Genomic DNA, 26,208 nt, shown 5'->3' on the forward strand with positions numbered 1-26,208 from the left:
TCTAGATCCTGAGGTGTGTCGGGTTTTAAATAAAGACCTTTGATCCACTTTGCAATGAGTTTTGTCTAAGGTGGAGACATGGCTCTAATTTCATCTTCTGCCAATGAAACCCAGCATTGCCAGCCCTGTTTGTTGAACAGGCTATCTTCTTTGTCCCCTTGGCATGTCTTTACATCCATTGCCAAAACATAGGTAGGCACAGTGTAGCAGTGATTTTTGCATCCTTTGTTCTATTGCATTGGTCTTCATGTGTATTTGGACGCCCGTCTTTATCATTGCAGCACTGTAGTATATAATCTGATGCCAGGCATTGTGTGTGACAGCTCCAGTTATGGCCTGACTCTCTAGGATTGCTTTGTCTGTTCATGGCCTTCTGTGGTTCCATGTGAATTCTTGAATTGTTTCTTTCCCTGAACTTGTGAGATAGGATGTTAGTAAATTAACTTTGGTAGCACAGCCATTTTGACCACATAAATTCTGCCACCCCAGGAGCATGGAAGGTCTTTCCGTTGTCTAATATTTTCTTTGGTCTCCTTTTTCAGTATCTCAGAGTTTTTGTTGTAGAGGTCTTTCACTTCTTTGTTGTGATGTATCTCTAAAGCTTTATTGTTTGGGAGTGTGGGGGTGATGCAGTTTCAAATATTTGTAACTAGCACGAAAAGAATTAGTGGGGGCTTAAATGTCAACCTTTGAATGCTTCATAGAATTTATGGTAGGGCACTGCATGAGAATCACAGGGGACTCAGGGACACATACATAGTATGTAGCCATTAAATGGCACCGCAGAACACTGTGAGGACTCAAATTAAACCACACCTCACCCATTACCATCTTTATTAAAAAAAGTGACTGACAAAGATAAAACAAGAATCAGAAAGCCATATGTTTTATAAAATGAGGTATGATATGAAGGGAGGGGTGTCTTAGCAGGGTCTGTGCTGAGGCGTTTCCCTGAGGTATCAGCCATAAGACAGGTCTAGTATAAAAGGAAGTTTACTTGGGACATGGGAAGGGGGTGTGGGAAGGGAGTAGAGCCAGAGAAAGAAAGGGGACAGAGGAGGACAGAAAGAGAGAGAGAGAGAAGGAAGGGAAGAGGACAGCCTGGGACATTTGCGGAGAGGAAAAATGATAGAGAGAGACAGAGACAGAGAGAAACAGATAGACAGAGAGAGAGAGAGAGAGAGAGAGAGAGAGAGAGAGAGAAGAGAGAGAGAGAGAGACAGACAGACAGACAGAGTGACAGAGACAGACACACACACACACACAGAGCTTTTATACATGAGTCAGGCCTGTACCTGGGTAACTGTTAGGCAGAGTCTAGAGGAAATGCTAACAGAAAGTGTATTCCTATCATGTGTAGTTTTTTTGTTTGTTTGGTTGGTTTTGATTTTTCCAGACAGGGTTTCTCTGTGTAGCCCTGGCTGTCCTGGAACTCATGTTGTAGACCAGGCTGGCCTCGAACTCAGAAATCCGCCTGCCTCTGCCTCCCGAGTGCTGGGATTAAAGGCGTGCGCCACCACCACCCGGCTACATTTTGTGTTTTTTTAAAATGTCTAAGTGGAACCTAAATCTCTTTGGCGCAAGGTCAAATGCAGTTACATTAAAAATTCACTCTATCTTCTCAGACGTAGCCTATGGATTAAAAATTCAGACCCAGTCCGAAATGCTTCCAGAATGAATGAGAACGTGCATTCACACGTCTAACGGCAGAGACAGTTACTCTGGTGGGAGACTGAGCACGTTTCATGAGAGCAACAGAGCTTTGTCTGGATGCTGGACTTGGGCTGGATCTGAGGATGTGTCTCTCACCTCGCCTTTCTTCATGCTAATGTTGAGTAGCATCAGGATTCCGCGGCTCTAGTAAAGTTTGCTTTACTCAGTTTGTTACTCAGACTGGGCACAAGCAAGTGGACAGGGGTGAACAGATGGCCAGCTTAAGCCATTTGGGAGGAGGCTGGCTTCTTCCCGGGGAGGAGTATGCTCTGCAAGGGACTGTGAGGTGGGAGCTGCTGGGGCAGGGCAGAGGGAGAGGGAGCACAGGTGTGTGTGGGGAGGGTGCTCACTCCCACATGGTATTTACCCCATGCTCTGGCTTCAGCTTGCACTCTCTCTTTCCTCTGCAGGCAGGGGTAGAGCCAGCTGTGCCAAGCTCCACAGCCAGCGCCCGAGAGAGAAGTTATCAGTGCCCCGGAAGTCAACTGAAATGAACTGGCCCCCTTGAGCCTTCCCCAAATACCTGGTACCCACTTTCCAGCCGGATGCTGAGGTAAGAGCCCTTTGGGAAAAGATGATGGCAGTTCTCTTAAGGCTCCGGGAGGAGGGAGTTGTTTTCAGTTCCAGCCATCTGCTCCCATCTCAGCTACACAGAGGCAAGGTCAGTGGAGGCCAAAGGCTTTGATTTGTTAGCACAGGAACTTCCACTTTCTCCATTGCTAAGGAGATTTGAACCCTAAAGAGAGTGAAGTTATCCTGAAGGTAAGACTATAGCGGACTTGGATGGATGCTTTTGTGCTGTTCTGCACAGGAAAGTGAGCCCCCCCAGGAAACACAACTGTGTGCATCCCTGCCTCCTCGACATGCACTTCCTAACCCAGGAAGTACAGATAACAGACATTATGCAGGGAGGTTATGGCAAAGCTTTCCAGTAGGTTTATCAAATGTGATTTTAATAAATCTAGCTAAGTACTCTTAGCAATTTGGAAGAAAATAAAGCAGGGTCTAAAAACGGTGCTTTGTTAGGCTCCCTCTTAGAATAACTACTGCAGGATGCTGGTCCCTTCTACATGGAAGTGGAGGGATGATTCCATGAGGGGCCAGGAGAGCTCCCCTCTCACCTAGAAACTCTCCCGAGCTGCTTCTAAGCATCCAGGAATTTTTTTCCAACATAATATTTTTATTGTTTTCCTGGGGGCAATTTCACAAACCCCAAACACATTCACTTCATAGTCCTCTTAGGTCCCCCTACCTTTGTGACTTCCCCCAAAAGAAAAAAGAAGGAGAAGAGGAGGAGGAAGGAGAGGAAGAGGAGGAAGAAGAGGAAGAAGAAGGAGGAAGAGGGGAAAGAGAAGGAAAAGAAGGAGGAGGAAGAGGAGGAGGAGAAGGAGGAGAAGAAGAAGAACAAGGAGAAAGAGGAGGAGAAAAAGGAGGAAGAGGAGGAGGAGAAATACAGAATTTGGCTGTGTTACCCCTATACTCACTGGAGCATGGTCAAACTCCCAGAGGCCAGCCCCTTAAAGAAAACTGAGTCCTTCCCTACTAGCACTCAGCCAGAAGCCAATTGTGAAGAGCTACACTTTAGCATCCTTATCACATAAGAGTTCTCTTCAATGGCTTCCTGTCTAGACTGTTTCTTTTGTTTTTCGGACGGCTTGGGGGGGGGGGCGGAGGAGGGGGGGTGGAGAGGTTGTCACAGAAGCCTTCCATGTCTCATTCTCAAACTTTGAGATTTTACAAACTGGTTGTTAGAAATAGTTAGAAACAATACACTATCACCCCTCCCCAAACCCCCCAAATACAAGACAAAAATAATCCAAACCAGTTTGCAGCTTAGAATGGACCGTTGTGGGAGAGTGATGTGTTGCTGTTGAAACTGGAGGAGCTACAAAGCTCTTTCTGGAAGAGTTTCTTTTGGTGGTGCTGGGGATCAGGTTTGGGGTCCTGCTCCTGCCAGGCAAGGCTGTACCAGTGGGTTTAACGTTCTTCCCCTGTGGAGACTCGGTGCTCAGTAAACACAAGCCGAGTGCGGTCTGGTCTCATGGGTAGCTGTCAGGGTCCGGCTACATAATGGCAATGTCTGATACTGTGAGGCTTCTTGTCTGCTGCAGGGAGGGAATTAGGCCACCAGAAAACCTTGGTTTATTAATGGAGAGAAACGGGCTGCATTTCTCTCTCTGACTGACATCTCGGTATGTGTGTTGTGTGTGTGAGGTTATGAATTATTGATACCCTTTCATAACAGCAGAAGAAAACCCTCCATTTACTGACCAACATCTGGGGTGCATTTTCCTTCTGGAAAAGTTGAGAGGCTGGTCAGAGAAGTGTGAAAAGGAGACTTGACAACTCCAGGACCCCAGTCAGGGCTCACTCATAATCTCTGAGGGAGGGGGAGGGTGACTTCCTACCAAACAAGTTTCAACAAAAGCCTCTTTTCTCTCTTCAAGGCCCTGCTGCCAGCAGATTAGAACTAATTAAATTAGCATAATGGAGTCCTGGCCTCTGCCCTCTCCTCCTTTCTCAGTCTTCTGGTTATACCTCTTGCTCGCATGTCCCTTAAAAAAAGGGGCTTAGGGACAGACAGGGTGAGACATTGGTGACATGCCACTTTCCCTTTGTGGTTCAGGAAATTAGAAAGGTAGGAAAGCCCAGAGCAGTCAGGGATCCAGACTGCCTAGCAGCTGGGTGTCAGCCCTTGAAGTGAAGCCATGGGAGGTTCTGGAGGAAGACGCTGGAATGGGGGAAGGGCCTGGGCCCTGAGGCTGCCTGACCCCTGAGCTCTTGTATGTGACCAGCACTGGAACATGTCCGTGATCTCCAGTTATTAGCTCTGCCTCTGGAAGGTTGCCAAAGCCCCAGCACCTTTCAGAAACAGCTTCTAGTTTTCTCGGACTTAAGCCTCTTTCCTCCAGGGAGTTGGTTTTCCTTCTTGACGCTGCTGCAGGTGGAGAAGGTTTTATTCTAAGGACGGAGGAATCTTTGTGAGTTAGGAAAGGATTGAGCAGCCATGCTCTCTGCTCTATCTGTGTGCCCTCTTCTTACCTCTGCACCCTCTGGCGCTGTGTCTGCACCCACCCATGTCTCAGATAAGGAGACATGGTTATAGAAAAGCTCTCAGAGCTGCCAAGTGTCCCTCACAGCAAGTGGTCATCAAGGCAGGGGTTCCCAGGCCAGTGCCTGCAAGCATTTCCTCCCCCAAGGGAGTATCACTCTACTTCGGAATGCTTGTGAACCAGGGCCCTGGAGTTTGCAGATCTCCCAGGGGGCTCTTCTTTGTACTGGGAGAGAACATTAGATCTGGGAGACTGTGCTTCCTGCAGTGTGTCCATGCAATGCCCCAGGAGATGGGCCCACTGTAACCTCCCAACCCTTCCTGCTGACTAGAAATAGGGTTTGCCTCTCCCGAGCTCTCAGACTTCTCTTCTCTTCTCTTCTCTTCTCTTCTCTTCTCTTCTCTTCTCTTCTCTTCTCTTCTCTTCTCTTCTCTTCTCTTCTCTTCTTTTCTTTTTCTTTTTCTTTTTCTTTTATGTTTTTGAGACAGGGTTTCTCTGTGTAGTCCTGGCTGTCCTGGAACTCACTCTGTAGACCAGGCTGGCCTCGAACTCAGAAATTCACCTCTCTCTACCTCCCAAATGCTGGCTCAGATTTCTTTACAAAGGACAATTGATGCAGGTTTTGTTTTCCTCTGTGATTGGAGGACCGGTCTATGTACGAGAGAAAACATAAGGCTATTTGTCTTTTCGAATCTGGCTATTTAGCTCACCACAACGATTTCCAGTTCTATCTATTTTAATGATTTTTTTTAAATGGCTGTATGGAATTCTATCGTGTAGATGGACCTCCTTTTCTTTATCTTTTCCTCAGTTGATGGGCATCTTGCTGGTTCCCTCTCTTTGGTATTGTGAAGGGTGCTGCTATAAACATAGATACGTAAGGCATTTCTCTGGTGTGTTGGCCGACCCTTTCGGGTGTAGCTGACTCACACGGTAATTCTATGTCACTTAGCTGAGAAACCTTCATATGGGTTCAGCAATGGCTATCCTAGTTTGCACACTCATCTGTGGACAATTATGGTTCATTTCCCCTACATCTTCACCAGAACTTGTTGTTTGTTTTCTTGACTTGGATGAGATGGAATTTCAAACTAGCTTTTAATTTGCATTGCCCTGATGGCTAAGGATGCTGAACATTTTAGAATATATATGCTGCCTGTTCAGTTCACTGGCACATTCATTGACACAACATTTGTTGCCTGAGGTATATATACTTGGCCAAGACTTCTTCCCATTCTGCAGGCTGTCCATTCACTCCAGCGATTGTTCTTTGTTTTATGGAAGCTTCTTGGTTTCATTTCAACCCTCAGGTTTATTTCTTGGGCTATTAGAGTCCTGTTCAGAAAATATCCCAGGCAAGAAGACTTCGATTTATTTTTGTAGCTATTTACTGAGTGTCTACTATATGGCAGCCAAATAGCCCATTCTGGCCCAGCCTTGGGCACACAGACTTAACAAGGGCAAGGGGAGGAACTTTCTGGAAACAAGACCATATAGGACATAGGCCCTCCTTGCTAGAGCTATACACCTCCGGCTTGTCTTTCAAAGACTCTAAAGGCAGGAACTACTTCTGAAGGTACTGTGCATTCCAGGGTGTCCAGACCCCTAATCTTAGTTTGAAGTGTTTGGTCTATGACGAGCACACTAAGCAACACATGCAGTGCTGGCTTGTTTTATGTCAACCTGATACACGCTATAGTCATTTAGAAGAGAGAGCATCAAGTGAGAGAATGTCCCTACTAGACTGGGGTCTGGGCAGTCCTGAGTGCATTTTCATGATAGATGATTGACACGCAGGGCCTGGCTCGCTGAGAGTGGGGCCACCCCTGAGCTGGTGGTTCTAGGTTCTGTGAGAAAGCAGGCTGAGCCATGAGGAGCAAGCCAGTGAGCATCATCCCTTCTGTGACCTCTGTATCAGCTCCAGGTTCCTGCTCTGTTCCTGCACTGGCTTCCCCTGATGATGGACTGTGCTGTGGAGGTGAAATAAACCCTTCCCTCCTCGGGCTGCTGTCGGCCATGCTTTTCTAACACAGCTATAGAAACCCTTAACTAGGATACATGGGGAAGAGGGCCAACTGAGGGGATGCGGCAGAGTGTCAGGAGCTGTCTAGAAAGGCACTGCTGGACTGAAGAGTGCTCTGCCCTGAGCTGGGGTGGTGAGGTTGTGGGGTGTGGTTTCACAGAGAATCAAGACTCCTTTTGACAGTGGCATCCAAGTCACTTGAGAAGGATGAAAAGCTCCGCTCGCTCTGCAGGATGCTCAGAGAACATAAGCTAGGGTCGAAAGAGCTCCTTCGCCTCCTTCCTTGGAAAAAGTAGAGACCCAGAAAGAGGGAGGGCCTTGTTTATTACTTAAGTGGAACAGGAGTCTGGTCTCCTGACTGACCAGGGTCTGTCTCATCAAACCTTCCTGGCCAAACGGAATGCTGGCCTGGAGGCCAGCACTGCCACTTTCCTGGCCTGGCCTGCAGTGGGCTTTGTTGCAATGACAACCTAGGATAGGGAGGTGACATCTTAGTTACCAGAGAAGTGCCCTGTCCCCCAGCTCCCCACTCTCTTTGTTCAGATGTTCCTGTGTCTGCTTTTGCTAGGATTTGCTGCCTAAGGCTCACCATGAGTCCTCACAACACAGAGACAGTTCGTGCTCAGCCTTGAGACTAAGCAGCACACCCATGCTTGAGACTGACTTGATGACAGCTGCAGGTCGGGCCAGGCCCTGGAGGCTTTCTGAGTCAGCTTCCTCCTGCTGATAGGCTGCAGGGTTCCTACCTGAGTGGAGACTAGTAGTATTATGTAAAATAAGGCTTTTCTCCTTCAAGCTGATTAAGTGGGGGACAAAAGAGCATTATCATGCTCCACTGCACCTTTACCTAGGACTGATTGATAGATCATAACCTACCTATATTTAAATTGCACAACTTGGAGGAGTTGTGGCCTATGTATCTGCCTGTGGATCACATCAATGCTCACAAGCATTGGGGCCATCTCCACATCTCTTCCTGTGCTTTGTTCCCTCCTGCCCCTTTCTGTCTCCCTCCCACCTCAGCCTGCATTTCCTAAGACCACAGGAAGCTGGGTTTCTGTTGCATGCACCCCCCCCCCGCCCCCGCAACCCCCCCGCGACCCCCCGCCCCCGCAACCCCCCCCCCGCAACCCCCTCGCAACCCCCCCGGCAACGCCCCCGCAACCCCCGCACCCCCCCCCGCACCCCCCCCCCCCGCACTCCCCTCCCCCCGCAGCCCCCCCCCCTTGTTGGCCTCTATTGACTGAACCAGCATCTCTTCCTTTATTGCTAAAGGGGTGTGGATGTCTCACGGCTTAACCACCTACCTTTAGGCAAATATTTGATTGTTTTTAATTTGCAGCTATTAAAGTTGCTAAGCATTTGGAAAGCGTAAGAAAAAAAGTCTTTATATAGTCATATACATAGATTTCCCTTGTGAGGAGCCCTGGCAGAGACCGGCTGTGTTGTAAGGTAGGTCTACCTCTGCTTTTCAGGAAGCTGCAAACTTCTCCTGTCTTTGCAGGCCCTCTGCCTCCTTGTCAGTCCTTGTCTGCGTCAGGTTTTGAACTCTGGGGACCAGTGGCCAGGTGCCTATTTAACATATCAAATCGGAGAGTGACTGCTGGACTCTCCCTGGATCACTCAGTGCCCTGTTACAGGGTCCTCCTGGCTGGCATGCACTGCTTCCTACCCGGAATTCTTCAACTCAGGGGGCTGGGCTGCTCTTTTCTAAAATCCAATTCTTTGGGTACTTTGTCCTTTGGGGTTCCTGGCCACGGCATCTGGTTCTCCATCTCTCCCCACATGGCCCAGCTCAGTCTGGTCATGTCTACTCCGGACTCTCCCAGATGTCCCTGCCCCTGGCTATGCTTGCCCTTTTACCTACAAGAAGCCTTCTCCTCCACCATTGCTAGGACCAGCCACTTTCTTTCATTTTTTCCCTTTAGTCTGCCAGGTGATCTTAACTTTAGCCACTTTCACTGGGATGTCCACCTTGCGGTGTCTGGCTTTCTTTCCAGATACTCGTTACTCGACCTCATTTCGTGGAATGCACCAGCTATCTACATATTTCCTTAAATGAAGTTTCAGCTCACATTTCTGGCCTTTTATATATTAAAAAAAAGTTTTATAAAAAATTGAATTGGAGATACCAACAAGAAACGTTAATTATAATCTAGTTGAATAAGTAATGGCGCACATTCTGGTAGGAGGAGAGCAGCAGTCCTAAGGCAGGAAGTGTCTTGGGGGAGAATGCTGGCTCCACGGGAAGTTGGCAGTGTGCAGTGGCGGAGGGTGCCTTGAGCAGAGAGTTGCTCACACTACATTCAGAGTTACAGGAGGTTGGATCTGCTTTGAGGACTGGAGTTTGGAGTACAGGAGTGTGGTCTATAATCCTAGCGTTCCCTGATTGCTGGCTGGGCACTCCTGCCTTTACATCTGTTTTGTTTCAGAATAATTACAGAATCCACAGAAAGCTCTACTGGTGGGTCCAGGAGAACACAACCGTGGTTTCTCCAGTGGCTCCATCTTGTATAATTATTGTGTGGGGCGTGTGCCTGAAACTGCTGTGCTGAGCAGGCTGTGCTCAGATCTTCTCTGTAGAGCCCCGTGTGACCACCACTGCGGCTGGGATTCAGAAGTGTTCCCTAACCACAGAGCACCTCCTCCCTCCCTCCCACCTACTCTGCACTCCCCCCCCCCCACCTGCCTTTGACGTTGCACTGGTTCCTCCCTGTTCTCCACCTAGATACTTGTCTAGCACAACACACAATTGATGAGAAGCACTTTGGACACTCATTGTGAAGCCCTTCAAGCCCACGGAGGATGTTGACTCCATCTCTAAGTTTCTCTTTTTCATGGCTGAGTACTATTCCACTGTATGGCCATTCACCACCCTAAACTGTGTATTTGTTATCTGTTGCTGTGATCAAACTCCACGACTAGAAAGCAAGTTAAGGAAGACAGTTTATTTTGGTTTATGATTCCAGAGGGTTGGAGTTCCTATTGGTAGGGATGCCCTGGCAGCCAGCGGCAGGTACACTTGGCAGGAACTGGAAGCTGAGAGATTACATCTCAACCATACAAAGGAAACACAGAGTGAACTGGAAGCGGGGTAAACCTGTGAGCTCTCAAAACCTTCCCCTTCTGACAGGAAGATCACTTCTCTGAAAGGTTTCATAACCTGCCACCTGAGACCAAGTGTTCAAGTACCTTAGCTGGTGGGGGATCGACTTCTCATCCAAACCACTGTAGCCCTTCACCCATTGAAGGATATTTTAATATTCTCAGGCTGGGGCGTGTTAAGAATAGGGCTGATGTCAGCAGTCACAGGCTTCTGTGTGAACATGAGGTTTCTTTTTCTTCTTTCTTTTTCTCGGACAAGTGCCCAGAACTAGAAACAGTGAGTTCTATGGCGAACGTCTAATTTTTAAGAGACTGCCAGGATGTTTGGTAGAGTGATGGCCATTGCACACCCTCTGCTCCTCCCCGACCACTTCAGGGGTGTGTGCGCTAGTTTGCTTCACTAACAACTGTTGTGGTAGCTCCTCTTTACCACACTGACCGGCACTCTCGCGTCCGCCCCGTCTTAGTCTGGGTCTGTCTGCAGGTGCAGCCTTGTGTGCCCTCCAGTGGGGGAGCAGACGCATCTGGTGGTGGCTTTCCTCTTCCACCACGTCCAGAACTGCCCTGGACGTGGTCCCTCTGTTCTTTGCCCTGGTTCATTGTTCTGGGTGGCTAAGCTATTTCATAGAGCTGTGTGTTTTTCCAGGGAGGACTGTCTTTCCCCTTTCTCCACAGATGAGCAAAGAGTGCTTTTTAATGTGGCCCCACCCTGCCCTTCCCCAGTACCAGCCTACCAGCATCTGTTCCTCTGGAACTGGCCCCAGGGAGCCTGTTTTCTCAGTGTGTCTTGGTTTGACAATGCCAAGGGCAGCTGCCCATCCTCAGGCCCACCTTAAACCCAGTATTGTCTATTCTCTTTGCTTCTAGGCAGATTGGCAGCTTCTGCACCCTGGAGAAAGAACATAGGCAGGTAGCACTGGCAATGTGCTCATGGTATGGGCACTGAGTTTGTCTTCCCGTTCACTCGATTAGTTCGCCGTCACAACTGTGTGATGGGCATGATGCCAACATTTGTACTCTGAGAAGCAGGCATGCAGAAAGACTTTACAGCTAGCAAACAGGTAGCCGTTGCAACCCCATTGTAATGCGGCAGCTGCCTTGGTCCTTCTACTCTACCTGAGTGCTAGCTAGATTTTTCTTGCCAAGTCCCTACAGTGTGAGCACCTTGCTGTGCATCTGAAAGGTCACAGGCCTCCCCCTAGGAATTCACAAGGGAAGAGAATTGGTTGCCAGTTTTTTCCTGGAGCAAGAACAGTTTGGGTATTTTCGATACAAAACAGGGTTGATGGCAGAGGACGCATCTCCGGGTAGAATGTGAGCTTTCTTGGAGACCTGACGGGACCCACTCTGTACAAGTATGAGCGGAGCTTTGGTTCCATATACCGTACCCATCAGGGTGACACAATTGTGTTTCTGAGCCTGCCGCTTGCTCAGTGTCCACGTCCCTAGCCTGTGGGATAGCATGTGACCTTACTAGTGCTAAGATTCTCAGCCACTGGCCTTGCAGAGGTAACCTTGACTGTAGACTGCCATCCCACCTCTCCCGCTTTTGCCTGTCAGGGATGGCTGGGAAGGGGTGTAGACAGTCTGTTCTGGCCAGTCTGGGTTCTGGCACCCTTCCCTTTGAGGGAGGTAAGAGTAACAGCTGCTTCATGGGCAGAGAGGAGGCAGATTGAGGGTGGTGGTAGGGAGTGGCCCCAGGGGAGTGTTCACTCTTTCAAGTATTGGCTCTCTCAAGCCAAATACTTGCTACTTGGCTGTTTCTCCTTCAGGTGCCGCTACGTGAACACGCAGGGCAGGGCTGGTGGAAGAGAACTGAATGTATGCCTCACCCCGGCCATTCGGGAGAGCATCTCTTACTCATATAGTGGCACACCTTGGTTTCGTGCCAGGCGCCGGGAACACGGGAGCCTAGTCCGCACCCTTCCGTATGTTGTCTAAAGAGAGAGACCTGAATACTGAGACCAGCAAATGTGAAGTCACAGATTCTTGCAGGAAGCTGATGCCATGTGAGTGAGCAGTCTGAGAGTCAGGACGCTCCTTCAGGAAGTGGTTCTGACCTGGGGTTTTAGGCCTTGGCTGTGGGCAGCAGGCAGAGCCCTTGTGGGATGTGGGAGATTTTGAGGCTTTGTGCTTGGGTGATGTCTGTAGCCAGACCCAATGTCTGGCCCTTCAGGACCTTTCCTTCTCAATACAGACTGCTCTACAAGGTTACCCACGTCCAGCCTTTCACTGGCTGGTACCCAAGGATACTACCAGAGGACTCTGAAACCCTGCCTTTGGGAATAGCCATCTTTTTCCGTTGTGGAGTATGCTCATAGCTCTCTTCAGCACTCTGCTGAATCCAGAGTGCTGCCACCATGCTGGCTTAGATCCAGAGCGCTGCCACCATGCTGGCTTAGACTGTAGTATAAAATTTTTGGACAGCTTGACTGAGGGTCCGTGAAAATAGCCCAGGTTAGAAGAATGATTCAGAGAGGGCTCAGTGGGGAAAACCTTTTTCCTACCAAGCCCAAAATGAGCCTGTTTCAGGACTCATATGGTAGAAGCTAAATTCCACAAGTTGTCCTTTGACCTCCACACAAATGTTGTGGCCCACACACTTACACGTGTATTCTCAAAATCAATACATAATAAATAAAAGAGTGTGGACGAGGAGGGGAGGCAGAGAGAAAATGAGAGACAGGGATATATATATATATATATATATATATATATACACACACACACACATACACACACACACACACACACACACACACACACACACATATATATGTATATATATATATATATATTTTTTTTTTTTTTTTTAAACTAAATTACCGAGTTGAATAGCCACAATGCATTGCTGGTCAGGTCATCTTTCCAAGCAATAGCTGAGAATATGTTTATTCCGTATGAGATTAGTTCTGTGCTTCCAGCAGGAGGATCTCATTCACTAATCCATTTAGTTGGTTACTGAGAGCCTGCTGAAGCCCACAGTTGAGTTAGAGACAAAACTGCTTCTCTGTAGCTTGCCAGCCTCCTGCTGAAGCCCAACTAACACTTGACTTGGCTCTCTGGCTCTCTGGTGTGTGGGATAGCTTCAGGGCTGGTGTCCATTTTTTTTCCCTGCTTCATGACTGTCACCTATAGAGCAGTGTCTTAGTCAGGGTTTCTATTCCTGCACAAACATCATGACCAAGAAGCAAGTTGGGGAGGCAAGGGTTTATTTGGCTTACACTTCCATACTGCTGTTCATCACCAAAGGAAGCCAGGACTGGAACTCAAGCAGGTCAGGAAGCAGGAGCTGATGCAGAGGCCATGGAGGGATGTTCTTTACTGGCTTGCTTCCCCGGGCTTGCTCAGCCTGCTCTCTTATAGAACCAAGACTACCAGCCCAGAGATGGTCCCACCCACAAGGGGCCTTTCCCCCTTGATCACTAATTGAGAAAATGCCTTACAGTTGGATCTCATGGAGGCATTTCCTCAACTGAAGCTCCTTTCTCTGTGATAACTCCAGCTGTGCCAAGTTGACACAAAACCAGCCAGTACAAGCAGGTAGAGGCTTTGTGTTCGCAGTCCCTTGAAGTGAGCTCAGTTACTGGCCCTGCAGTCATCTGGTGCTCCCACATCTGTAAATAGCTCGAGGCTTTGGCAAGCCTGGGTGCATGATCTCTGGAGGAAGGAGATGGGGTGAGCTGAGTACAGTGCTCAGATTTGACAGGTCCTGTGAAGTCAGGGCACCTGACTGGGGTAGGGAAATGAAGGCCAGCGGCCAGGGAGCAATGCGAGAGTGTAAGGGACTATGGGTTCTAAGGACGGTACAGCTTGGCGGGTGGGGAGGAAAGCGTGTACTGCTCTTGCCTGCTAAGCTGAGAAATTTCAACAGGGCAGATTAAACATAGAGACTGTTTTAAGCGTCTGAGGCACTTTTGATTCTTCAGAGCTAGTTTTGAGTGAGACTTCATCTGGTACAGGTAAGGCATTTGATGCAGAGGTTGGTTAGGAGGCTGTGGTGAGGGTCTTGAAGGTAGGTATGGTTCTGGGTTCTTCTTCCCTTCTTGGGATGTCTGGGTGCTCTGGGCACACCAGTTTGTAGAAGACAGGGCCAAGCATCTGTATACCAGGTTGAGGAGGGTGAAGTGGAGTCCAGTCCAGATGAGCAGGATCCTGGTCTGGTTGGGAGTGTGTGTGTGTGTGTGTGTGTGTGGTTATGACCCTTTTAGACAAAGGCTTCCTCCAACAATCTTTAATGAAGCAGCTCTCTGAGACAATCGTAGCTTGCTTGTATTTCATTATTGGGGGTGGGTTTAAATACATACACCTTATTTGGGGTGAACCAAGGGTTGTATAGTTTTTGGAGAAGGGCGTGGAAATATCCAGGGAAGGGATGTCGTTGGCTGAATGAAGGCTAAGGCTGCTGAGATGCCGCATCCGCATGGAGAGGTGTTTCAGGTGCTGGGTACGTGACTGACTGCTCATGATCAGTTGGAGGCCCCCTGGTTACATGCTCTGAGGCAGACACGGAAACGGGGAGGGAGTTAGCTCTACTCCTGCCGGTCTCAGGATGAGATTCTGATCTCACTTCTTGAGATTTCCGAGATTTAGACATGCTCAACCTCGCCTGGTCTATGCCAGTCCCTCTGCCGGCAAGGTCCACTTACAGGTAGGCACTGGGACCACACTTGTGCCAGGGGAATGGGACAGACCGAGTGGATGGGAGCCAGCCCCTGCTAGGTGGACACAGCCGCTCTCAGGCTTGCTTCTGTTCTAGCTTTCTGTTGCTACTTCTGAGCTCTGCCTGTCCACACACACACCAGCGGCCTCCCCACACCACATCTCTTTCCTGCAGCAAACTTCCTTGTTCAGTCACTTCTCAACTTCTTTCTTATCGCCCCTCTGGTGTGTGTGTGTGTGCACTGCCTGTCCCATTGAGCAGTACTACAGCACATAGAGGTTTCCATGAAAGTGCTCAGCTAACCCACACAAGAGAGGTGAGTGAGGTTGGACCTGGGAGGCTGGGCCCTCAGGGTTTTGATCAGGTCCAGACAAGCTTCTGCTATCTCTAGGTGCCAATCTGAGCCTACACAGCTGAGTGAGTTTCTCCTTAAACCTGAGCCCTAGCTGTTTCCCTAGCTCTGGTCCTGGAGACAGTCTTGGTCCATCAAGCCCTGATACTCCAGAGCCCAGCTGGTTTAGAAGAAACTCCACAAGCTGCATGGGCTCACTCTTCTCCCTGCCCAGAGTCCTCCGGGGCTCCAGCGTCCAGACCACAGATCAGACCCAAATAATGCAAGATGCCCAGGGGGCGTAGCCAGTGGTTTTGTACCCTGTTCACCTCCCCACAACCTTGCCCCTCTCCCCGGAACTGAAGATAGACTTGATGACAGGCTGGCTCAGCTCTGTATGGAAGGACTAGAAGCCCGTTCATGGGTGCCTGCTCCCATGCATTGCCTGGGGGTGAGGGATGGTGTTCTTCGCACATCACATTCTTGAATGAATCTTTACACTGTGTGGCATCATTCCACATCTTCCTGCTGAGGGAACTGAGGCTGTTGAGGGAGCAAAGTGTGTGCTGACTGTGCCGTGGGTACTGAGCCTGGGGGGTCTCTTCCTATATAGCCCACACTACTTAAGTTATTGGTCCTTCATGAGTAAGTGCATTGCTCTCTTAGGCCCAGAGAGTGCAAGAACAAAGGGCATGCAAGTCCTCTGAGCCTCTCACCCCCTGGTGGCCCCCCCCCCTTCTGTCTCAGGCAATTGTACCTCTGTAGTTTGCTATTGCCAAGTGGTAATCCCTGGCTCAGTTCACCACTGGGCCGATAAGTCACAGGGGCTGTATTCCCCTGTTTCTTGCCCCCACAGCATTCCTTTGAAGTCCCTGGTGTCACGGAATGCCTGTGCTTGCGCCCCTCCCTCTCACCCCTAGCTATTTCCTCTAGCCTCCCCCAGAGAGCTCCAAGTCCCTCCAGATAAAGGTGAGTTACTCTGGCCACCCCCACCCTCAGCCCCAGGGAGAATTTTGACACAGTGTTTCCACTTGTCATTTCAGACTGTTTGCCAGAGTTTGCGGAAAAAGGCCTGTATTATTAATGCCTTCTCTGGGAACAGCTGCGCCTGCCAGGCTGTCATGTGAGACCTCTGAAAAGGACTCAGTGTGAGGCCTAGAGATCTTCTGGATCCACTGGGTCAGAGGAAACTTGATCCTGTGGAGGCTGAGAACGTGGGGGTGGGGTGGGATGAGGGGGGAGGGGGGTAAGGGGGGAGGGCGTAGGGGAAGAGGGGAGGCAGAAAGTATTTGGAAGCATTCTTCTGTCTCCCGTGGAGACAGAGCAGCCCTGTGCCTCTGGGTCCAGACTACACCTGCTCCCTAGTGGGGCTCTTTGAAGCCTCACCAAGATAGAAACAGAGACATTGATAATTGGTTTAGCAACAGAGAGGCATGGCTGCTTACAGCACCCATTTTGAATGAAATTAGCTTTAGTGCTCAGAAACTGGCTCTAGGGTAGGGATGGTTTGTGTGTGTGTGTGTCTGTGTGTCTCTCTGTGTGTGTCTCTGTGTATGTATGTGTCTCTGTGTGTCTGAGTGTGTGTGTGTTTGTGTGTGTGTGTGGTGGTGGTGGTAAAGGTCAGTGGTGGGATGCAAACCTGGGTTTGAATTGTTCAGGTTCCTTTTGGGACTTTGGTGCTTCTAGACACAACATAGTGTTTCTCAGGTTGATCCTGTAGTTGTTCCTGTTGCTGAGTTTTAGGCTGAGCTCCTGAGCCCTAACAGCCTGGGAAGGGAATCAGAGATGTAGCAACACAAATTGGTGTTTGGGAGCTAATATGGATGAGGCTTAAATAGGTGTCAAGGAGCATACGGAACTAAGCAGTCCTAGACAGGGAGTTCTTTATCTCCATCTCCTGTTCTCTCAGTTTGTCTCCCCATGTTTACCCTTCCTACAGGAGACAGCTTTCTCCTCTGCTTGTCCTCAGAAACTCAGCCTTTTCTTCTAGTTTAAGATCCTTGAGGGGAGTTCTGGATTCTTGGGGTCCATTGTTTCTGTAGTCTGACAGTCAATGTGATGGCCCCAAGTGTCCCTTTAGAATGTCCCCATTCTTCTCGGGGAGGTTACATTCTCCATTGTGTCTCATCTCTGTCCCCGACTAAGCCTGACATCCCTATGTAGGAATGAGTTCCACATCAGCTGGTCAGGGTGACACTGGCTGGGAGAGGGCGAGGGAGGGCCACAGCTTGCCTGCTATCTGCCACAATGGCACTTCACATTCCACCAAAGCTCCTCACAGTTTAGACCAGTGCCCTCAACCACCCTGACGCTGCCACCCTTTAACACAGTTCCTCATATGGTGGTGACCCCCGCCCCCCCAGCCATAAAAGTATTTTCGTTGCAACCTCATAACTGTAATTTTGCTATTGTTACGAATTGTAATGTAAACGTATTTTTGAGGAAGAGGTTTTAACAAAGAGGTCGAAAGCATGATGTCCCCTGCTTGGAGTGGAGCCAGTGATTCCTGGAGCAGAGGCCTCCTAGTAGTGGATCCGAGCTTCATGTTCTCCCAGTTTCCCCAGCCCTGACCACAACAGGTTCATACATGACTCAGTCTCTGCCTCGCTGTCTGTGGCTGGGCTTCCCCTTGCGCTGTTTAGTAAACTGTTCCTCCTTTAAAATGGGACAAAGTTTCCCTTTTTTAATTTCCTCTAGCAAAGGCGGCAGCACATCAGGTCTTACCCAAGAAGAAGGCTTTTTTCTTCACCCCACGCCTAAGCAGCAGAAGGTAGATCCTATGCCTTCCTGAAACCCCTGGACTTGGGACACATCTGTGTGATAGAAAGAATGATTTCTAAGTTGCATACTAATGTGTGAGTCACAACGGGACTACTTCTATCAAAATCCTAGGCTGAGTGCTTGAGAAAGAAGAGAAACAATAAGCTGTTTGATCTGAAGGCCAGGCACAGTACCAAAGCCTCCTCCCCACACCCTAACCCATGGTCCGCAGTGCTCAGCTGACTCGGGTCACTGCGGGGGAGTGCAGAGACGGGAACACAAGTTCCAAGGTCTTCCAGGAGAAGAGCCCCAGGAGGCAGGGCTGAGTACAGGTTTGAAGGAAGAGTGGGAGACTGGAATCTTTCCCCAAGGGAGTTGGGGGAAAGCCATGAAGGACAGGATAAAGCAGTGGCTAGAGGCAGCCCTAAGCAAACTTCCTTTCCTCCCTGTGGTGCTCAGGGGTACCTAGCTGGCTGGTGCCATTTCCTAAGAGCAGCAACAGGAACTGTGTCCAGGGCTCAACCTGGAGCCAAGACTGCTCATGTAGGCATTCTGCCCTGTTGGCCTATCCACATCCCCTGCTGCTGAGGCTTATGGGAAGTCCTCGAGTCAGCGCTTTATAGTCTGCAGTTGTCCAGGTCTGAGTTTAAGTCCTGGTCTCAGACACTCTCATGGCTAATTGGGCAGCACGGAGAAGAGCAAGCTAAGGTCCTGAGGCCCAGGGCTGCGGCTGACTCTGACCAGAGATTTTAGGAGCTGGGTATTGTGCAAGGTGCCCTTTAAAGCCCCTGTAAGCAAGTGCTGGTGACTCTGTGGAGTCCTACATGCACATTTAAACTTCAGCAAAGTTAAGCTACTCCAAGGAAGGTGACTAAATGATCAGGCTCGGTGTGGACCAGATATGCCGCTCTGTAACTACAGCGCCATTGCTTGCTAGTTGTCTAGTCCTAAGCCTCCTTGAATTTCTTGTTAAAAAGAAACCCAGCTGGGAAGAAGGGCGCCCTGGCAATAATAGTATCCCAGCTTTTAGGAATACTGCTCAGTAGCTTCTTTCCTGTAAAGGTATGGCTCATGGAAGGGCCCCATGTAAGCCAGTCTGTTATGATTGAAAATAAACTTTATGGTGAAAGTCTCTTAAAAAGTCATCCGTCCTAGGACTTGATCTAAAGGGGATGTAGAGTCTGGATTGTCAAGTTGTCATTCTGAATGTCTAAATCTCCTACCTATTTGTGAGTAGAATGAACTGTCTTCCGTAAACCCTATCACTTAGGATCAGGCTACCACGATCTGGGGGTGATGATCAGGAAGCTAGTTCTGCAGCCTGTATTCTGTGCACACAGGCCAAAGCAGGCCTTTCCCCCACCACGAGGTACGCCCCGGTATAGCTGGGTGGAGCAGTGTGCTAAATGAGGGCTAATAACATCTCATTCGAGCAGCCTGGTGGCACTGGATCCATTCAGGCAAACACATCTGACAGGTCGAGATAGAAGACCCTCTGTGAAGGATAGCAGGAGGTTTATGTTGGTGACATCTTTGTTTGCAGGCCAGTGTTTGCATTAAACAGGATTTTGGTTTGCTTGCACAAGAGCTCCAGTTCCATAAGTAATAGCAGGCTTCTGGCCTCGTCGTCGCTTTGACAGTCAGAGGCTGCAGTGAATAGGTCACTTCCAGGTGTCAGCCGTTGCTTCAGGTCCCCTGAGGTCTGTCCTGATGTGTGTAGGTTCTGAGCCTCTGTTTGAAGCCATGGCATGGGTCTTCAAGCACTTTGCTCTCATCAGTGACTCTGACGGACAGGGCCTTTTTGACTCATCTTTGTTCAAAGTTTTCAAGGCTCATCTTCTGTGTTATTCATTACAGAAGATACTTAGGGGACTTCCCCACCAGGATCCGGAGAGAGCTACCATTTCCTACCCTAGACCATGTTTCCAATTGCAGACTTGAGAAAACTCAGCAAAAGCTTTCCATAGAATAAGAACACTGCATTATAGCTAAAAGAAGCCCAAGGAAAGAGCATCCTGAGACATTTCCTTGCCAAAGATCCAGGATCACCTGAGAGCTAGGGTCCATCAGCAGTTTTGTTCTGAACACTGATGGGTGCTGGGCCCTTTCTCATTTAATTCTCAAAACAACTCTGTAATTCTGGTCATAGAATTCTTGCTTTATAAGCAAATAAGTTGAGGCCCAGAAAAGTGACCTTGGTTGCCCTGGGCAACAGGGCGATGAATGGCGCTGGCCTTCACACTGAGGCTCTGTGGCTTTGTTCATGTCATTTCCTGGAACCTTATCAACTCTTGCTTCTTTGAGTAAGAAGGAAACAAAGAAATGCTCTGATTGCTCTGAGAAAGTGAAGTTGTGAACAGATTGGATTTGGGGCTGGGGGTTTGGGTTCCATGTTCACACTGGAAGTCACAGGGTTTGATGCTCTGTCCCTAGCTAGTGGAATTATCTGGGAAGGATTAGGAGGTCTTGTTGGAGAAAGTATGTCACTGGGGGTGGGCTTTGATAATTCACAGACCCTTTCCAGGGTCAGTCTCTCTCTCTCTCTCTCTCTCTCTCTCTCTCTCTCTCTCTCTCCATGCTGCCTGTGGATCAGATGTCATCTCTTAGTCACTGTTTCAGTGCCACACCTCCCGGCTTGCTGCCATGCTCGCCACCATGATGAATGTGGACTAACCCTCTGAAACTGTAAGCAGGCCCCCAGTTAAATGCTTTCTTTTATAAGTTGCCTTGCGGGCTGGTGAGATGGCTCAGTGGTAAGAGCACCCGACTGCTCTTCCGAAGGTCCAGAGTTCAAATCCCAGCAACCACATGGTGGCTCACAACCATCTGTAATGAGATCTGACGCCCTCTTGTGGTGTGTCTGAAGACAACTACAGTGTACTTACATGTAATAAATAAATAAATAAATAAATCTTTAAAAAAAAAAAAAATAAGTTGCCTTGGCCATAGTAATTGGATAATAACTAAGACAGTGTCCAGCTATTGAGGAATATGTGCCTGCCACCGGGGTTCTGTAGCAAGGAAAAGAGAGCCAGGATGTGGCTTGCTGTTCAGGAGTGATGGCAGCTGGGCAGAGGTAGTTCGAGGAAGGAGAATGAGCAGGTAATCAACTTGGGACTGAAATAAACCTAAGCTTATTATACGTATAAGGAGCTCACCTGAGTCTCCATGTCTGTTTAATGTGCTCAAGGTATCTAGTGTGCAGATCTGATGGGATAGAAAGACATCTCACAGAAGTGGCATGGGAATCCGAGGGCTTTCTGCTGCTTGTCCACCCCATTGAGCTGGGACCTCCTCCCTCCTCCTTCCTTCCTGGTGTCCAGCACTTTCCGTCCTGCCTACCAGTCACCCTGCTCAGGACTTTACACAGGCCCTTCCTCCATTTCAGGTGCTTTGCCTCAGGTACTCTAGGGCTCTCCCAGCATCAGATATCCCATCTCCATGAAGCACTGTTAGGTTTTTTTGTGTTTCCTGCTGCTGGACTATAATATTGTATAAAGTGTGTTTGTGTTTGTGTGTGTGGTGTGTGCACATGTGTATGTGCATGCATGTGTGTATGTGTGGTGTGCACATGTATAAATGCTGTATGTGCATGCATGTGTGTATGGATGTGTGTGTGTGTGTGTGTATGTGTGAACATGTGTATGTTTAAAAATGAGCAAATGTACAGGTGTCCAGCTTGGACATTTTTAGCAGACTGCCTGTGGATAGCGTCTGGAGTCAGCCTATGTGGATATAGGAATCTTTATACAAGAAGTAGAGTGAAGTAAACATTTCTTGGCTAACAAGTTGTTGGTCACCATAAGTGCGGCGGTGGGCAGGGAGAATACCCAAAAAAGAGTTAGAAGGACTGAAGTTATACTTGGAAGTGGGGAGGGGAGTGTTTCTAGATTTTGCTATTAGATAAGCAGTTTTGAGGACCCTTCTGGTTTCTGTCTCTACCTGTAGCAGATCCTCTGCCACAGGGCTCCATACCCAAATAGCACTGGGAGGGAGGGAGCCTTCTAGGAGTGGGGACAGGCCTGTGAGTGCAGGCAGGACCAACACTGCTGCTCAGAGGAACCCACCCAGAACCCTCAGGACACAGGAACTGAGGGGCTGCCTGGGACAGAGTCTTCCTGTCTCTGCCTATGCCCAGAGCTGATCCTGTGCCACAGAGCTACATACACAAATACACCAGGAGAGAGCTGGTCTCCTAGGAGTCCCTACACACCTGTGAGCACAGGTAAGACCACCACTTCTCTTCACAGGAACCAAGGATCAGCTGGGGACAGGGTCCTTCTGGTCTCTGTCTGCACCCCAGAGCTGACCCTGTATGAGAGAACTGGTCTCCCAGGAGTACTGACAAACAGGCTTGTAGGAGGGACAAGCCAAAGTCAGAGACAGCAAGACCAGCTAACACCAGAGATAACCAGCTGGCCAAAGGCAAGCATAAGAATATAAGCAACAGAAACCAAGACTACTTGGCATCATCAGAGCCTAGTTCTCCCACCAAAGCAAACCGTGGTTATCCCAACACACCAGAAAAGCAAAACTCTGATTTAAAATCACATCTCATGGTGATGATAGAGGAATTTAAGAAGGACATAAATAACTCCCTTAAAGAAATACAAGAGAACACAGTCTTGGAAAGATCAGGAATTCAAGGCCCACACCTAAACATAGTAAAAGCAATATACAGCAAACCAGTAGCCAACAACAAACTAAATGGAGAGAAACTTGAAGCAATACCACTAAAATTAGGGACTAGGCAAGGCTGCCCACTCTCTCCTCATCTATTCAATATAGTGCTTGAAATTCTAGCTAGAGCAATCAGGGTTATTTGATTCCCCAGAGTCTAACTTCTTGAGTTCTTTGTATCTATTGGATATTAGCCCTCTATTGGATGTAGGATTGGTAAAGATCTTTCCCCAATCTGTTGGTTGCCATTTTGTCCTAATGACAGTGTCCTTTGCCTTACAGAAACTTTGTAATTTTATGAGGTCCCATTTGTCGATTATTGATCTTAGAGCATAAGCCATTGGTGTTCTGTTCAGGAAATTTTGCCCTATGCCCATGTGTTCAAGGCTCTCCCTCACTTTCTCCTCTATAAGTTTTAGTGTCTCTGGTTTTATGTGGAGGCCCTTGATCCACTTGGACTTGAGCTTTGTACAATGAGTTAAGAATGGGTCGATTTGCATAGTTGAACCTGCACCATTTGTTAAAAATGCTGTCTTTTTTCCACTGGATGGTTTTAGCTCCTTTGTCAAAGATCAAGTGACTATTGTATGTTGGTTCATTTCTGGGACTTCAATTCTACACCATTGGTCTTCCTGCCTGTCTCTGTAAAATTGTCCATGCAGTTTTTTATCACTATTGCTCTGTAATACAGTTTGAGATCAGGAATGGTGATTCCCCCAGTTCTTTTATTGTTGAGAAAAGTTTTTGCTATTCTGGGTTTTTTTGTTGTTCCAAATGAATTTGCAAATTGCTGTTTCTAACTCTATGAAGAATTGATTTGGAATTTTGATGGCGATTATATTAGTCTGTAGATGGCTTTTGGCAAGATGTACATTCTTTTTCTTTTTCTTTTCTTTCTTTCTTTTTTTTTTTTTTTTTTTTTTTTCTTCTGAGACAGGGTTTCTCTGTATAGCCCTGGCTGTCCTGGAACATACTTTGTAGACCAGGCTGGCCTCAAACTCAGAAATCTGCCTGCCTCTGCCTCCCAAGTGCTGGGATTAAAGGCATGCATCACTACGCCCAGCCCAAGATGTACATTTTTACTATATTAATCCTGCCAATCCATGAGCATGGGAGATCTTTCCATCTTCTGAAATTTTCTTTGATTTCTTTATTCAGATTCATGAAGTTCTTGTCATACTGCTCTTTCACTTGCTTAGTTAGAGTCCCCCCAAGGTATGTAATATTATTTGTGACTATTGTGAAGGGAGTCATTTCCCTAATTTCTTTCTCAGGCTGTTTATCCTTTGAGTAGAGGATGGCTCCTGATTTGTCTGAGTTAATTTTATATCCAGCCACTTTGCAGAAGTTGTTTATCAGTTTTAGGAGTTCTCTGGTGGAATTTTTGGGGTCACTTAAATATACTATCATATAATCTGCAAACAGTGATAGTTTGACTTCTTCCTTTCCAATTTGTATCCCTTTGACTTCCTTTTGTTGTCTGATTGCTCTAGCTAGAATTTCAAGCACTATATTGAATAAATGAGGAGAGAGTGGGCAGCCTTGCCTAGTCCCTAATTTTAGTGGTATTGCTTCAAGTTTCTCTCCATTTAGTTTGTTGTTGGCTACTGGTTTGCTGTATATTGCTTTTACTATGTTTAGGTGTGGGCCTTGAATTCCTGATCTTTCCAAGACTGTGTTCTCTTGTATTTCTTTAAGGGAGTTATTTATGTCCTTCTTAAATTCCTCTATCATTACCATGAGATGTGATTTTAAATCAGAGTTTTGCTTTTCTGGTGTGTTGGGATAACCACGGTTTGCTTTGGTGGGAGAACTAGGCTCTGATGATGCCAAGTAGTCTTGGTTTCTGTTGCTTATATTCTTATGCTTGCCTTTGGCCAGCTGGTTATCTCTGGTGTTAGCTGGTCTTGCTGTCTCTGACTTTGGCTTGTCCCTCCTACAAGCCTGTTTGTCAGTACTCCTGGGAGACCAGTTCTCTCATACAGGGTCAGCTCTGGGGTGCAGACAGAGACCAGAAGGACCCTGTCCCCAGCTGATCCTTGGTTCCTGTGAAGAGAAGTGGTGGTCTTACCTGTGCTCACAGGTGTGTAGGGACTCCTAGGAGACCAGCTCTCTCCTGGTGTATTTGTGTATGTAGCTCTGTGGCACAGGATCAGCTCTGGGCATAGGCAGAGACAGGAAGACTCTGTCCCAGGCAGCCCCTCAGTTCCTGTGTCCTGAGGGTTCTGGGTGGGTTCCTCTGAGCAGCAGTGTTGGTCCTGCCCCAGTACAGGGAAACGCCAGGGCCAAAAAGGGGGAGTGGGTGGGTAGGGGAATGGGGGTGGGTGGATATGGGAGACTTTTGGTATAGCATTGGAAATGTAAATGAGCTAAATACCTAATAAAAAAATGGAAAAAGAAAAAAAAAGTGGGAGTGGGTGGGTTGGTGAACAGGGAGAGTGGGGAGAAGATAGGGTTTTTTTGAGGGGAAACAAGGAAAGGGGATAACATTTGAAATGTAAATAAAGAAAATATCTAATTAAAAAAGAGGAAAAAAAGCCATTTCAGTGGAATGATGAGACTTAATTCCAATTATTACTGGGAGATGAGGAAGTATGAACAATTCAGAACACCTTGCCATAAAAAAGGAATCATTTTCTTTAGTTGTGAGGAAGTCACGGGGGAGGGGAATACACAGTAAGCGCACCACTTGCAGACTGAGTTAGGAAACATCGTCGTGCTAGTTGTATCTGAAAAGATGGCCCACATTGAATAGTTGCTCAGTTCAAGGCCCCATCACGGTGCTCGTCACACAGTAAGTCCACAAGAGGAAGTGTTGAGTTCATTAACTGCTGTAGAAAGCAGAAGTGGGCCACTCTATCAGCACAACAAAACTAATATCTAATGGGGAGGGCTACGGGCTCTGTGGTGCTTTCTTGCCTTAGCAACAGACCCTTGCCCGGTGCCCTGCACATCTGTGTGTGGTTTATGTGGCTTTACTAGCTAGCTTCCTTTTTTTTTTTTTTTTTTTTTTTTTTTTTTTTTTTTCCTGCACAGTGGTTTTGATTTTGAGAGAGAAATGTGCAGGCAGCTCACGTTCATAATGAGAATGATGTTTTATCTGAGTCCTACAATGACTGTGAGAGAATGCCACCAGTTAGTTCAGGGAAACCAAGGGACTAAGAGTTTCCCAAACAGGACCGGAATGATCTCGGGACTGAGCTCAGAGGCTGCCATCAAAAGTGTCAATCTTGCAGCAGGTTGAGCCAGCCCTCTGGAAGGTGGATTTAGATGATGCAAGGTAATTCGTTTGTGATGTGATAAGAACAGTGGGAGGAAAGGACAGACAAGAATTAAAAGGAAAGTATGACTTGCAAGATATCCTAGACCCTTAGCACTGCCCATCCACCACTCCCACCCTAATAAGCAACTGCTGAGAATACAGATCTAGTTCCCCAGTGGCAGCAAATGACACAGTATTGGCAGATGTCCTGGAAGAAAGCAGAACTGTTTAGCTTCTATTTTAATTCTATTCTTTTTGGGAAAAAAAAAAAAGAGGCATCAGGCTGCACAGGAAACAGTGAAAGAAAGGAAAAATCAAAAGAAAATCAGACGCTAGAATGATTGCACATCTCATATCCCCTGACCTATGTGCAACTTACAGCCATCCTTGTTGGGAAAGGATCTTGTGCCAGTGTCTGAAGCAGCCTACTGAGGGTCACATGGTTAACAGTAGGGAGAGTGCAGGACATAGCATGGGGAGAGAAACTTGAAGAATAAGTGTAGGTGCTTAACGCTAGCTGCTTCCTTATCAGCCAGAACAATGTCTCATTCTTAGGAGACTCTTGAGAAATTCACTTATTAATAGACGGGATTACCAGGCCCTGGGGAAAACTTCTGG

At 47.9% G+C, this 26,208-nt stretch overlaps 1 protein-coding gene across 6 annotated transcripts in view; it reads left to right on the forward strand.

Moving 5' to 3' along the window:
* St6gal1 (beta galactoside alpha 2,6 sialyltransferase 1) overlaps positions 1-26,208 on the forward strand; it is a 135,622-nt gene that overhangs the window by 30,107 nt on the left and 79,307 nt on the right. For 5 of the 6 annotated variants that reach the window (XM_006521876.4, NM_145933.4, NM_001252505.1 and 2 more), the window contains exon 2: positions 2,124-2,266. The gene's annotated coding sequence lies outside the window, so the exon portion shown is untranslated. Of the gene's footprint in view, positions 1-2,123; positions 2,267-8,164; positions 8,242-26,208 lie in introns of those variants that run through there. The other variant, XM_006521875.3, reaches the window with a different exon arrangement.

The sequence above is a fragment of the Mus musculus genome, chromosome 16 (genome assembly GCF_000001635.26).
Source record: "Mus musculus strain C57BL/6J chromosome 16, GRCm38.p6 C57BL/6J".
NCBI classification, from domain to species: Eukaryota; Metazoa; Chordata; class Mammalia; order Rodentia; family Muridae; genus Mus; species Mus musculus.